Below are 15,381 nucleotides of genomic sequence, written 5' to 3'. Positions count from 1 at the left end.
ATTCCAAGCTCTCTATTTGTCTTTTCCTCCCCCCCAAAATGTACCTCCTAACATACTGAGAAGTTGAATCAGCCTTGCTAAGTGGTGTTATTGGGAATGTGGTATTCAGTCAAGCATTTATTGTATTTGGTAAATTATATTCAGTAATGGCCTATGAATTACTATTATGCATACGAATATGGAGTGATGACCAAGGAGTCAATGTAAATAGTAAAGTTATATCATCAAATATTCAAACTTCAGGTAAATTATTACAGTTCTTAGCCACAAGACCTGCCATTTTACTTTGAGTTCAAAGTATACCAATACCTTAAAGACAGGCTAAAAATGATATGAACTCCAACTAATACTTTTAAGGAAAAATGTAAAAGACACTTTTACACAAGTTAATATACATTTACAGGACGCCATCAAAATGGTGGCCTGAGGTGAGCCTCTGTAAAGCTACCCTGGAATTTACAACTAATAGAACAACAATAATTCCACAAAGAACTCCCTGCACAGCAGACTGGCAAGACGAAGAGGCCCACTACTGAGTTCACCTAAACGTGGGCAAATCGCACGAAAGGGGAAGGAGGGAAAGGAGAAGTGCAGAGAATGAGGCCCGCGGGCACAGAACAAAGAACTAGCTCAGTGCTCCGAGCTCGCTACATCCCAGAATTACCACAGCTGTGGGAGAGGGAAAAACTTGGACGGCTAGGGCTCTGCTTATCACACACAGGGCTGAGGGGGCAGCATATAACCCAGCTGAACCCAACGCTCATGGCAGAGACCTCGAAGAAAAGACTGAGGGAAGAATGCTGAAAACAGTGGTTTAAGCCCTCACTGCCAAGAAGAGAAAGGAAGCCTTAGGCATTGACACTAGCCGCCCCCTACCTACCCACCCAGAGCTCACCCTGCCCCCACATGCCTGGCGCTAGAATCCGAACAGTAGCAGTGTCAGAGCAAAAGAACAGAATATTCTCTGTTCTGAGAACTATGGAATGCAGACACAGAATCCCAGCCTGAATAGTTCTGGCAAAGGGGAGGGAGTTGTGGAAGCAGGACCGGCTGTGGTGGTGGTCACTGCTATTGCTCTGGGCCACCTCTCTCAGCTCACCTGGCCCCACCTATCTGGGCAAATCCCTGCAGGAGTAAACAGTACTGATGAAACATACAGGCTCTGAATCTGGTGCAGGAAGAGCTTTGGAACTTCAAACGCTCTCCGCATACCTACATGGACACTGCACCCTATGAACCAGGTGAACTATTAACAGAGGAGAAGCCCGTTTCCCAGGAAATCCCCCCACTGTGTCAGAAGCTGGAATAGTGCAGAGAAAACATAGCACTACAGTGTGAGAGAGAAAAAAAAGGCTGCCATCAGAGAGAAAATAAAACATTCTACACACAAGTACTGGAAAAAGAAAAAAAAAAAGCTTCTTCCTAACAACCTGTTGCAGAAGCCAGTCCTGTAGATGTCTAGGAAGAGAAATAATAAATCACTAATTGCTATGAATAACCAAGGCAACAGGATAAACTGAAAAGTCTCCAAAAAAAGTAACTTAGAGATATGGAAATATGTGACTTAAATGACAGAGAATTCAAGATTGCAGTTCTGAAAAAACTCAACGAGATACAGGAAAACACAGAAAGGCAGTTTAATGAACTCAGAAACACAATCAAAGAACACCATGAGCATTTTACGAAAGAGATTGAAATTTTAAAAAAGAACCAAATAGAATTTCTGGAGATTAAAAGCTCAATAAAAGAAATCAAGAAAGAAATAACCAGCTTAGGTAGTTGAGTTGACCAGAAGCAGGAATGAATCAATGACATTGAAGATAGAAACATGGAATTTACACAGCTGGAAGAAGAAAGAGATTTGAGTCTTAAAAGAAATGAAACAACTCTAAAAGAACTTTCTAACTCCATCAGAAAGAGCAATATATGAATAACGGGCATACCAGAAGGAGAAGAAAGACCGAAGGGAACAGAGAACATATTAATACAAATTGTTGATGAGAACTTCCCAAACTTGTGGATAGAACTGGATCCTTGAATCCAAGAAGCAAATAGAACACATAATTACCTCAATCCCAACAGGCCTTCTCCAAGGCACATTGTATGGAACTTGTCTAAAATCAACGACAAAGAAAGAAACCTCAAGGCAGCCAGGGAAAAGAAGACGGTAACATACAAAGGAAAGCCCATTAGATGATTATCAGATTTTTTCAACAATAACCCTATAAGGCAGGAGGGAGTGGATCTAAACATTCAAACTATTTAAAGAGAGAAAGTATGAGCCAAAAATACCATATCCAGCAAAGATATCCTTTAGATCTGAAGGAGGAATAAAGACCTTTTGAGACATACAGTAGCTGAGGGAATTTTCTGATACACGACCTCCACTACAAGAATAATAAAAGAGGCCACCATCAACAGGGACAATTTGTGGCAAACAAAATATAAAAAAGGGGGAAAGTAAAGGCATGAACTGGAATATGGGAATGGAGAAAGTAAGCGTGCTGAAGAAAATGTAATACTATAAATATCAAACTTCCTTTTACATAAACTTAAGGGTAACCATTCAAAAAAACTCTAGCACTGAAAAACATACTGTAATAAAAGAAGAAGCAGAGGGAAACATCATAGAATACCACCACACAGGAAAAAAAAAATACAGAAAACAACAAAAATGCAAAGAAACAATGGAGACACGACCTTACCAGAAAATTAAAGATAGAATGACAGAAATTCCTCACATATCAATAATCACCCTAAATGTAAATGGACTGAACTCACCAATAAAAAGGCACAGAGTAGCAGACTGGATGAAAAAACTAAACCTAATCGTATGCTGTCTCCAAGAGACACACCTCAGCTACAAGAAAAAGCATAGACTCAAAGTGAAAGAGTAGAAATTGTCACGTCAAGCAAATGGTACTTAGAGAAAATCAGGTGTAGTCATGATATCAGATAAAACAAACTTCAGGGTGAAAAAGATACCAAGAGACAAAGATGGACATTTCATAATGATAAAGAAGACTATACAACAAGAAGACAAAACAGTCATCAATATTTATGCCCCCAATCAGGGAGCACCAAAATATACCAAGCAACTACTAACAGAACTAAAGGGTGAAATTGACCAAAACACAATTATACTAGGGGACTTAAATACATCCTTGACAGCTATGGATAGATCATCCAAACATTAAATAAATAACGAATAGCAGCCCTAAATGACACGTTAGATGAAATGGACATCATTGACATATATAGAGCACTTCAACCTAAAAAATCAGACTATATATTCTTTTCGAGTGTACATGGAACAATCTCAAGGATCGATCATATATTGGGTCGTAAAATCAGCCTCAAGCAATTTAAAAAGATTGAAATCATACCAAGCATATTATCTGATCACAAGGCTTTGAAATTGGATATCAACAGCGAAAAGAAAGCAGGAAAAACACAAATACATGGAGTTTAAACAACATAATTTTAAAGAACGACTGGGTCAAAGAAGAAATTAGAGGAGAGCTCAAAAGATACATAGAAACAAATGACAATGAAAATTCATCCTACCAAAATTTTTGGGATGCCGTGAAAGCAGGTTAAAGAGGAAAATTTATATCATTACAGGCCTATCTCAAGAAACAAGAAAAATCCCAAATAAATAACCTCATGTTACACCTTAAAAAACTAGAAAACGAAGAACAAGCGAAACCCAAGGTCAGCAGAAGAAAGGAAATAACAAAAATCAGAGCAGAACTAAATGAAATAGAGAACAAAAAGACAATAGAAAAAATTAATGTGACAAAAAGCTGGTTCTTTGAAAAGATTAACAAAATTGACAAACCCTTGGCTAGACTCACTAAGATAAAAAGAGAGAAGAGACTAATTAACAAAGTCAGAAATGAAAAAGGGGAAGTTATCACGGACACCACAGAAATACAAAGGATTATCCAAGAATACTATGAAGGACTATATGCCACCAAATTTAATAACTTAGAAGAAATGGACAAGTTCTTAGAAACATATAGCCTTCCAAGGCTGAATCATGAAGAACTGGAAAATCTTAACAGACCGATCACCAGTAACGAAATTGAATCAGTCATCAAAAACCCTCCCAAATTCAAAAGTCCTGGACCAGATGGTTTCACCAGTGAATTCTACCAAACCTTCAAAGAGGATCTAATACCAATCCTGCTCAAACTCTTCCAAAAAATTGAAGAAGAGACAGTACTTCCTTACTCATTTTATGAGGCCAACATTACCCTGATACCAAAACCTGGTAAGGACAACATGAAAAAAGAAAACTACAGACCAATATCTCTGATGAATACAGGTGCAAAAATCCTAAACAAAATTTTAGCAAATCGAATACAACAATACATTAAAAAGATTATTCACCACGACCTACTGCAGTTCATCCCCAGGCACAAGGAAGGTTCAACATATGCAAATCCATCAATGTGATACATCACTTAAGTAAAATAAAGGAAAAAAATCATTTGATTATATCAGTTGATGCAGTAAAAGCATTTGACAAGATGCAACATCCATTTATGATAAAAACATGTAGTAAAACAGTATAGAAGGAAAATACCTTAACATAATGAAGGCCATATATGACAAGCCCTCAGCTAATCTCATAATTAATGGTGAAAAACTGTAGCCCTTTGCTCTACGTTCAGGAACGCGACAGTGCTATCTCCTATCACCTCTGCGTTTCAACATAGTGTTGGAAGTCCTAGCCAGAACAATCTGGCAAGAGAAAGAAATAAAAGGCATCCAAATTGTGAATGAAGAAGTTAAATTATCATTCTTTGCAGACGACATGATGCTATATAGAAAACCCTAAAGACTACAACAAAAAGCTATTAGAAACAATCAACGAATACAGTAAAGTTGCTGGCTACAAAATCAACGTACAAAAGTCGAAATCTTAAAAAAAGAAATACAAAAAACAATTCCTTTTGCAATTGTAGCAAAAAAGAATAAAATACCTAGGAATAAAGTTAACCAAGGATGTGAAGGACCTATATGCTGAAAACTATAAGAAATTTATGAAAGAAAATGAAGAAGACACAAAGAAATGGAAAGACATTCCGTGCTCATGGATTGGAAGAATCGACATTGTTGAAATGGCCATATTACCCAAAGCAATATACAGATTGAATACAATCACCATCAAAATCCCAACTACGGTTTAAAGAAAAATGAACAAAAAATCATCAGAGATGTTCAAAACCACAAAAGACCCCGAACAGCCAAAGCAATCTTAAGAAAAAAGACCAAAACTGGAGGTATCGCACTCCCTGACTTTAGCTTGTACTACAGGGCTACAATAATCAAATCAGCATGGTAGTGTCAGAAAAACAGACACATAGACCAATGCAATAGAATTGAGAACCCAGAAATAATACCACGTAAATATTGACAGATAATTTTTGACAAAGAAGCTAAAAACATACAATGGAGTAAAGACAGCCTCTTCAATAAACGGTACTGGGAGAATTGGATAGCCACGTGAAAAAGAATGAAACTGGACTGCTATCTGTCACCGTGTTCCAAAATTAATTCAAAATGGATCAAAGACTTAAGCATAATACCTGACACAATAAACTGCATAGAAGAAAACGTAGGTACTAAACTTATGGACCTTGGGTTCAAAGAGCATTTTATGAATTTGACTCCAAAGACCATGGCAGTAAAAGCTAAAATAAATGAATGGGATTATATGAAACTGAAAAGCTTCTGCACAGCAAAAGAAATTATTGACAAAATAAAGAGGCAACCAACTGAATGGGAGAAGATTTTTGCAAACAGTGCCTCCGATAAGGGGCTAACATCCAAAATATACAAGGAACTCATGAAACTTAACAACAAAAAAACAAACCATCCAATTGACAAATGGACAGAGGACCTGACGACATTTCTCCAAAGAGGACATACAAATGGCAAATACACATATGAAGAAATGCTCAACATCGCTAATCATCAGAGAAATGCAAATGAAAACCACAATGAGATATCACCTCACCCCAGTCAGAATGGCTTTCATCAACAAAACTAATAATAACAAGTGTTGGAGAGGCGGTGGAGAAAAGGAACTCTCATACACTGTTGGTGGGAATGCAGACTGGTGCAGCCGTTATGGAAGGCAGTGTGGAGGTTCCTCAAGAAATTATGAATAGAATTACCATTTGACCCAGCAATCACTCTCCTGGGTATCTACCCCAAAAATCTGAAAACATTTACACATAAAGACACGTGTACTCCCATGTTCATTGCAGCTTTGTTTACGTTGGCCAAGACATGGAAACAACCAAACTGTCCTTCAATAGATGAATGCATAAAGAAGTTGTGGTATATATACACCATGGAATATTATTCGACGGTAAGAAAAGATGATATAGGAACATTTGTGATAACAAAGATGGACCTTGAGAATATAATGCTAAGTGAAATAAGTCCGACAGAAAAAGCAGAAAACCATATGATTTCACTGACATGTGGTATGTAAAACCAAAAACAACAAAAGAACAAGACAAACAAATGAGAAAGAAAAACTCATAGACACAGACAATAGTTTAGTGGTTACCAGAGGGTAAGGGCGTTGGGGTTGGGAGATGAGGGTAAGCGGGATCAAATATATGGCGATGGACGGAGAACTGACTCTGGGTGGTGATCACACAATGGGATTTATAGATGATGTAATACAGAATTGTACACCTGAAATCTATGTAAATTTAGTAACAATTGTCACCCCAATAAATTTAATAAAAAAAAACAAAAGCGAAAAACAAGCAATGCTTCCTAGATGTTTTTAAATTGTGAAGTATATAGCACAGAGGACAATGATGGACATGTGGTAGACAATAAATATAGGATGATTGATTGATTTAATTAACTTGAGCCTTAATCATTCACTAGTTTCACTTGCTGAAATTGAACAAAAAACTAAGAGTAAAAATATACAAGAGACCATTACGTGAGTAGGCAGTTGGGATTAGGCAGTTGGAGGAGGGGTATAAGTTGCTCCAGGTTGAAAACAATGTATTCTGGAGCAAAGAAAAAAAGATGTAGTGACTTATTTAAGAATATTTCCCCTTCTACTCTCTACAAATTCTGGTAAATTTTTCAGAAATTAAATAAGCCTTACAAATTGGGATTTCAATATTATAACTTTTAGCCAAGCAACTAACAATTTTTTAAAGCATATGAATTTTTCTTCTACTAAGTGATATGAAATTAATGTTTAGAAAGGTTTAGTAGCTTAAAAAGTTCTTGCTGTTCTTGCTGTTGATAACAAAGATGCTATTTGGAATTTTTTTTTCAACATCATTTTAGTAGTTAAAATTACACAAACCATAAAAGATTAAAATCAGGATAACTGGAATTACAAGAGGTCTCAATGAAATTATAAAAAGTTCTCAGAGATAATGAACCTGATTTCACCACACTGATTCTAGAGATGCTGGCTATTAAAAACATGGAAAGATATAAGGAAAATAATGTATACTAATATGTGAAATTGTTATCTTCTGATCCAAAGTCCCTGGGGAGTATGCAATTAGAAATATGGATCTCCTGAAATTATACTAATATTCAAAAATACTCTCTTACTTCTACTCACGTAAAAAATATAGGCAAACAATAGTTTAGTGGTTACCAGAGGGTAAGGGGGGTGGGGGGAGGGAGATGAGGGTAAGGGGGATCAAATATATGGTGATGGAAGGAGAACTGACTCTGGGTGGTGAACACACAATGGGATTTATTGATGATGTAATACGGAATTGTACACCTGAAATTATGTAATTTCATTAACAATTGTCACCCCAATAAATAAATTAAAAAAAAAAGTAAGCAGAGAAGATAAAATGGAATATGTTAAAGTAAAAAAAAAATATAGGCAATTGAAGAAATAAAATTTCTTTACTAACTATTGAAAATACATTTTCAAATGTTAGGTTTAATTTCTAAGCATACTTATACAACTGAAATAAAATGTTTTATTACATGTATGTTCAGAGAGATCAGTTCCCTAAACAACAGCAAAAGATTTATTGCTCTTATCAAGATAAAATCCTTGCTGGGCTGGACTAGTGTTCTTAACATAAATCACATCATACTTTCATGTCTTTGCTTTGCACATGGCTTCTTGTTGAAACAAAAGATAGGCATTTAAAAGAAATCAAACACCCTTGCTGTTTGTTGCACAAACACTACATAAACTGATACATTCACTCTGTAATAAAAAAAACAAAGAAAAACAAAACAAAACAAATAAAACCCCACAAAACAAAACAGCAGAGAGATGCCAGCAAGATGAAGGACTGAGCAGCTTCAGAATGTCATCATTCCATGGAAGTAAATAAATTAACAACTAGAGACTGACAAGAATAACATTATATATTTTAAATGATATTACTTTATAAGTTATGTTTTTTTCCAAATGTTTGATACGAGCACACGGAATTTTTTTATATTAATCTTGTATCTTGTTACCTTGCTAAATTTATTCATTACTTACAATAGATTTTTTAAATGTGATTAGGGTTTTCTAAATGGACAATCATATTATCTATAAATACAAACAACTTTACTTCTTCTTTCCCAAACTTTATACTTCCATTTATCATTGTCATATTGCATCAGAGAGGATCCCCACATAATAGTGAATGAAAGTGTGAAAACAGATATCCTTTCCATGTTTACAAATCAAGGGGGAAATTTATGACTTTTAACATTCAGTAATTCATCACCCATAGGTTTTCATTGATGCTCATTATCAATTTTCTGCAGTTTCCTTTACTCCACTTTTATTGAGAGCTTTTTTTATCATTAAAGGAGTTTTGTCAAATGATAGTTTTTCTACATCTATTGAGATAATCATATGTGAAGATTTACACTGATGGATTTTTGAACATTAAACTTACCTTGATTTCCTAGGATAAAAAAAAAAAGAATAACATTATAGTAACTCTAGAAATCAAAGATCTGCAGCAACTAAGAAGAAGCCCAATAAAGAAAAAGCCACATTCAAAAAGGTAGGAAATTTCATAGCATTGTTATTTGACCTTGTTACACTCCCTCCCTGGTGCAGCATAACATGGTTTAGGGAAAGTTGGCCTGGTCACCAGTCCCTTTATGGGAACCAGAAGGAACAGAGCAGGCATAATTTACAACTTCTAACCTGGTTTTGGGCTGCCTGAGAGATATGTCATTTTAGCGCCTAACTTGGAGCTAGAGCTCAGGTAGCCAAAAAGTGACATGGCTCAGATCTCAGACCAGGGCTTGTGGGTACCAAGACTCAAGAAAATGGCAATGCTACAGACTCATATACACCTGGTGAAAGAGATTACTGATTATTAAATATAATAGAAGAGCCAAGGGCCCCAGTAGAAGCAGTAGTAAGACTCTGAAAAATAAAGACGTTTAAAAGTAGTCATGCGTACAGGGGAATCAGTAAAAAGGATTCACACAGGACCAGGTGAGATACATGCCCAGAAAAGGACTTCAAAGACATTAAGACTTTATACCAGGCCAACTAGTGAAGGTCTTCAACTGCACAGACTCAGACTGCAAAGACTGGGAGAGGTGTAGTGTTTTTCAAATACCCAATTAAAACTATCAAAATATACATAAAAATGAAACATTGCCCATTCAAAGGAAAAACATAAATTTGCATAAAGTCCCTGAAGAAACACAGACATAAAAGTTATTGTATAAATATATTAAAACAAGTATCTTAAATATGCACAAAAAGCTGAAGGAAAACATGGACAAATAACTGGAAGAAATCAAGGAGAGGATATATAAACCGAATGAGAATATCAACAAAGGGAAAATGTAAAAAGAATAAAACAAATTTTGGAGCTGAAAAATACAATAATTGAATTGAAAATTTTACTACAGAAATTCAACAGAAGACTAGAAGAGGTAGAAAAAAGAATCAGTGAACATAAAGAGAGGTTATTTGTTATCATCGTGTTTGAGAAGCAAAAAGGAAAAAGAAAAGAAAGTGAACAGTGCCAAAGAGAGTTATTGGGGCATCAACAAGCAGACAAACATAATATTACAGAAGCCCCAGAAGGAAAAGGGAAAGAGAAAGTAGCAGAAATATTATTTGAAGAAATAATATCTGGAAACTTCAAAATTTGAGGAAAGTCATTGATTTACAAAAACAAAAGCTTAACAAACTCAAAGTAGGATAAACCCAAACAGATCCACATGGAGATGCATTATTATCAAACTGTCAAAAAACAAAGACAAGGATCAAATCTAGAAATCAGCAAAAGTGAATCATTATATACAGGGGATCTCAATAATAATCTCAAGAAGATTATCTGAGTCATTCTTAGTAGAAAGCTTGCAGGTGACAAGGGAATTGAAAGATATATTTAAAGTGCTGGAAAAATTATCAACTGAGAATTATATATCTAGCAAAATTGTCCTTCAAAAATGAGGGAGAAATTAAGACATTTCCAGATAAACATAAGTTGAATGAGTTTGTTACCAGTAGACGTATCCTGCAAGAATGCTAAAGAGGGTGTTTCAAGTTTAAACAAAAAGACACTAGACACTAAATTAAAGCCATATGAAATTCTAAATTTCCAGTGAAGGTAAGTACATAGACAAATATAAAAACTAGTATTATTGTACTTTTTGGCTTGTAACTCCACTTCTCAATTTTCTACAGGAATTTTAAGACAAAGGTATAAAATTAATTATAAATTTGTGAAAAGGTTCACAATATATAAAGATGTAATTTGTGACATCAATAAAGTCAAGTGGGCAAGCAGAACTGTAAAGAAGTAAAGTTTGTGTATACAATTGAGTTAAATTAGTATCAATTTAAAATAGATTGGTATAACTTTAAGACATTACATATAATCCCCATGGAAACCACAAAAACTCTATAGAATACATATGAAATGAGGAACATAGTTGAAGATGGTGGAGTAGATAAACACTGTGCCTGTTTCCTCCTGTGAACACATGAAAACAACAACTAAATTATAGAACAATCAACCTGAAGAACCATCTGAAATCTAGCTGAACAGAAGTTTTATAACTAAGGATATAAAGAATACGCCATGTCAAGAATGCTAAGAGGGGTGGACATGAAATGGGCTGGCCCAAACCTGCGTGCAGGGGCTGAGAATGAGAAGGGATATCTTGGCTGTGGAGGTTCCACCTGGAGAAGCAAGGGATGCCAGCCACATACCAGGATCCCTATTCTGGAGTACTGGTGCTAGGAAGAGGAGACCCCACAACATCTGGCTGTGAAAAACAGTAGCGATTCAGACCATTGGGTGGGACAGAAGGCTGCAGGCAACCCAGACATTCTGTTAAAGGGCCCCCACACAGACTCACTCGCAGACACTCACCCTGCACTCTGGTAGGGAGATGGTGATTTGGGGGATGTTAGAGGTTTGGGGGGGGCACAGTGAGGTGTGTGGCTTTGGTGCGTGGGCTGGAAGACAGTCGCCTTTCTCTCAATGTGGAGTCCTCTTCCAGTGCAGCCGTCAGGTGGGCACCATCTTTCCTGTGTTTGGCCCATGTACACAGCCAAATCTAAATTTCAATTGGTCTGGTGAGCTCTGCTGCTCCTCCAGCTGAATGCCTGGGACACCCTCCCCACACAACTTCCCCAATATAGGAGACACATCCCAGAGAGCAGCCAGAAACCCTGTGCCCCTCACTGCACTCTTTCTTGGAAAACTATCAAAGTCTGCAGGTCCCAGCTGGGCAGCAACTGGCGTTGGTCTGCTCTGAGACATTTGCGGACTAGCTCCAGGCTCAGCACTGGCACCATACCAGAATGTACATTAATCTGGTGACCACAATGCTTCCCATTCTAGTGATTCCCTGACACCCTGCCTCACTCAACTTGTGTACCATATGAAGTTTTATCAGTGGCTGAATCTTAAGGGAATCGGTAAGTGGCAGCAGATCTTGTGGTATCCTGGCATTTAGTGGAGCTACCCCAGGCCAGGTACTGGTGGCAGACATCCTCAGTTTGCAGCGTGGCCTGTTGCATGGGCTTCTAGAGTTAGCACAGGAAGTTAAAAACTGCAGATCGCTTTGTAGTTCCTACCAGATAGTCCCTGGCCAGTCACAGGCAGTTGGTGACATAAGCCTGCACTGGAGCCCCACCCAAGAGGACTCAGGACCAACATACTTGGAGGTTGGTTTCAGACCTCATCAGAGTACCATCCAGTTAGCCCCATAAGTGGCATACACAAAGAGCAGTCTTTAAAGGCTCCAGAGCCTATTAGGGTATATCCCACTCAGTGGGGTAAGCCTGCTGCACAGCAGTCTATAAGCTGTGGACATGGCCAAACCACACATCCAATCAGCATGAGCATCAATCCCACCTACTGATGTGCCAACAGCAGTTAATGCTCAAGTACAACAGGATGGCATGTACAATCCACATAAGGGACACTCTTGGAGAACCTAGTGTATGTCACCAGGGAGACAGTGCTAGGGCCCCACAGGACACCTACTACATAAGGCCACATGGTCAAGATGGAGAGACACAGCAGATCTACCTAATACATAGAAACAAATACAGAGAGACAGACAAAATGAAGAAACAAATTAATGAGTCCCAAATGAAAGAACAGGAGGGATCTCCAGAAAAAAAAAATGGAGCTAAGCAAGCAACCAGAAACAGAGTTCAAAACAATGGGTATAAGGACGCTCAAGAAACTTAGTGAGAACTTCAACAAAGAGATAGCAAGCATAAAATAGGACATAAAAAACATAAAAAAGAACCAGTCAGAAGTGAAGAATACAATAACTGAAATGTAGAATGCATAGAAAGCATCACCAGCAGACTAGATGAAGCAGAGGATCAGATCAATGATTTGGAAAATAAGATAGCAAAAATCAAACAATTGAAGCAGCAAGAAGAATTAAAAAAAAAAAAAGGATAGGTTACAAAACCTCTGGGACAACATCACATATAACAACATTCACTTCATAGGAGTACCAGAAAGAAAAGAGAGAAGGCAAGGGGTTGAGAACCTATTTGAAGAAATAATGAAAACTTTTCCTAATCTGATGAAGGATATAGACATACAAGTCTAAGAAGCACAGAGTCCCAAACAAGATGAACCCAAACAGGCCCACACAAAGACACATTATAATTAAAATGGCAACATTAGAGACAAAGAGAGAATCCTAAAAGCTGCAAGGGAAAGGTAACTAAGGGAGCTCCCATAGGACTGTCAGCTGATTTTGGAACAGAAACTTTGCAGGCTAGAAGGGATTGGCAAAAAATATTCCAAGTGATGAAAAGCAAGGACCTACAACCAAGATTACTCTACCCAGCAAGGCTATTATTTAGAATCAAAAGGGAAATAAAGAGCTTCCCAGGCAAGAAAAAGCTAAAGGTGTTCATCACCACCAAACCAGCATTATAAAGAATGTGAGAGGGACATATTTAAGATGGAAAAAAATGGATCAACATTATAAATAATAAAATGTCAACAGCTACATATCTGTTAACAATTACGTTCAATGTAAATGGATTACATGCTTTAATAAAAAGACATAGGGTGACTGGATAAGAAAACAAGACTCTCATGTATGCTGCCTACAAGAGACTCACTTCAGCTTGAAAGACACAGACAGAGAAAGCAAAGGTATGGAAAATGATATTTCATGAAAATGGAAATGAAAAAACAAACAAAAAGCTGGGGTACCAATACTTATATCAGACAAAATAGACTTTAAACAAAGGCTATAACAAAAGAGAAAGAAGGACCCACTAATCTCATTTCTGGTTGTTTATCTGAAGAAACCCAAAATAATACTTTGAGGGGATGTGTGCTTCCATATGTTAATTGCAGCATTATTTACAATGCCCAAGATGTGGAGGCAACCTGGGTGTCCATTAATGGAAGAATGGATAAAGAGGAGGTGGTGTGATTAGTGGAGCATGTCACACAGAGAAAGACAGATGCAATGTGATTTCGCTTTTATGTGGAATCTAAAGAAAAAAATAAACAAAACAGAAACAAATTCATAGATACAGAGAACATTTTGATGGTTGCCAGATAGGAGTGAATATGACGGGTGGGTGAAAAAATGCAAGGGATTATGAAGTACAAATTGGTTGTTTAAAAGAAATCATGGAGACATATGGTATAGCATACAGAATATAACTGATAATGTAATAACTATGTATGGTGTAAAAAGGGTACTAGAATTACTGGAGTGATAGATGAGAGGTGGGTTTGGGGCAGGGTGAAAAAGGTGAAGGGATTAAGAAATACAAATTGGTAGATAAAAAACAGTCATGGGGATATAAAGTAAAGCATAAGGATATACTCAATAATATGGTAATAATTAGGTATAGTGCCAGGTGGGTACTGGAGCAGTCAAGGGGATCACTTCTCAAATTATACAAATGTTTAACAACTATGCTGCACACCCAAAATTAATATAAAATAATATTTAATGTCAACTGCAATTGAAAACTTAAAAAGGGGGAGAAGTGAAGGGCAATAAGAGGTCTAAATTTCTAGGTATAAAACAAGTAAGTCCTGAGGACATAATGTACAGCATGGGGAATATAGTCAAATATCATGATAGTGTGGCACAGTATCAGATGGTTGCTGAATTTATCATGGTGATCACTTCTCTAGGTATATAAATGTTGAATAACTATGGGGTACATGTAAAACTGACATAATGTTTTATGTTAGCTATATTTTTAAATAAAAATCTTAAAAAACAATATATACAAAAGGAAATGAGAAAGGAATCAAAAAGTGTTACTATAAAAAAGTAAATTTGTGACATCACAGAAATGGCAATATGAGGAGTGCTTCTCAAAATGTCCCCTGGAAGTTACAACACATTGAACAATATAATTCAACAAAGGATTCCCTGCGCAAAACACAAGCATGACTGAAAATTCCACACATCTAATTACCTGAAGGTGTCCAAATCAGGCAAGCAGGGGAGGTTGGAAGGGGGAAGTGCAGAGACATGGGCCGCGCACTGCAGGACGCACACTGGAGCTCACTGCAGTCCAGAACTCACTACACTACCAGGAGAGGGAAGAATTCAGGATGCAGGCACAAACCCTGCAGCCCACAGTCCTACCTGAGAAATCAGTGCTGAACACAGCACTTGCGATACAGACGTCAGGGCAAAGACCAAATACAGAAGGGTAAGAATGGTGGTTTAAGCCCTCACTGCCAGGCAGGAAACAAAACAAAGATGGAGCTTGGCCACTTCCCCACATCCTCCCAGAGCTTACCCCACCCCCACAGTCCCAGCGCTAGAAGCGGAATCCAGGAGAAACAGTAGCAGTGTCAGATTAAAGAACAGAATACCTACAGGCCTGAGAACTGGAGCAACAGTCTCCAC

General features: G+C 37.3%; 1 protein-coding gene across 2 annotated transcripts in view; it reads right to left on the bottom strand.

Annotated features, from left to right (window-relative positions):
- HDX (highly divergent homeobox) overlaps positions 1–15,381 on the bottom strand; it is a 217,687-nt gene that overhangs the window by 132,994 nt on the left and 69,312 nt on the right. The gene's annotated exons all lie outside the window — the stretch shown is intronic.

The sequence above is a fragment of the Rhinolophus hipposideros genome, assembly GCF_964194185.1.
Source record: "Rhinolophus hipposideros genome assembly, chromosome: X".
Classification (NCBI taxonomy): domain Eukaryota; kingdom Metazoa; phylum Chordata; class Mammalia; order Chiroptera; family Rhinolophidae; genus Rhinolophus; species Rhinolophus hipposideros.
The sequence above is the reverse complement of the archived record's forward strand: the minus strand, read 5'-3'. Positions and strand labels throughout refer to the sequence as shown.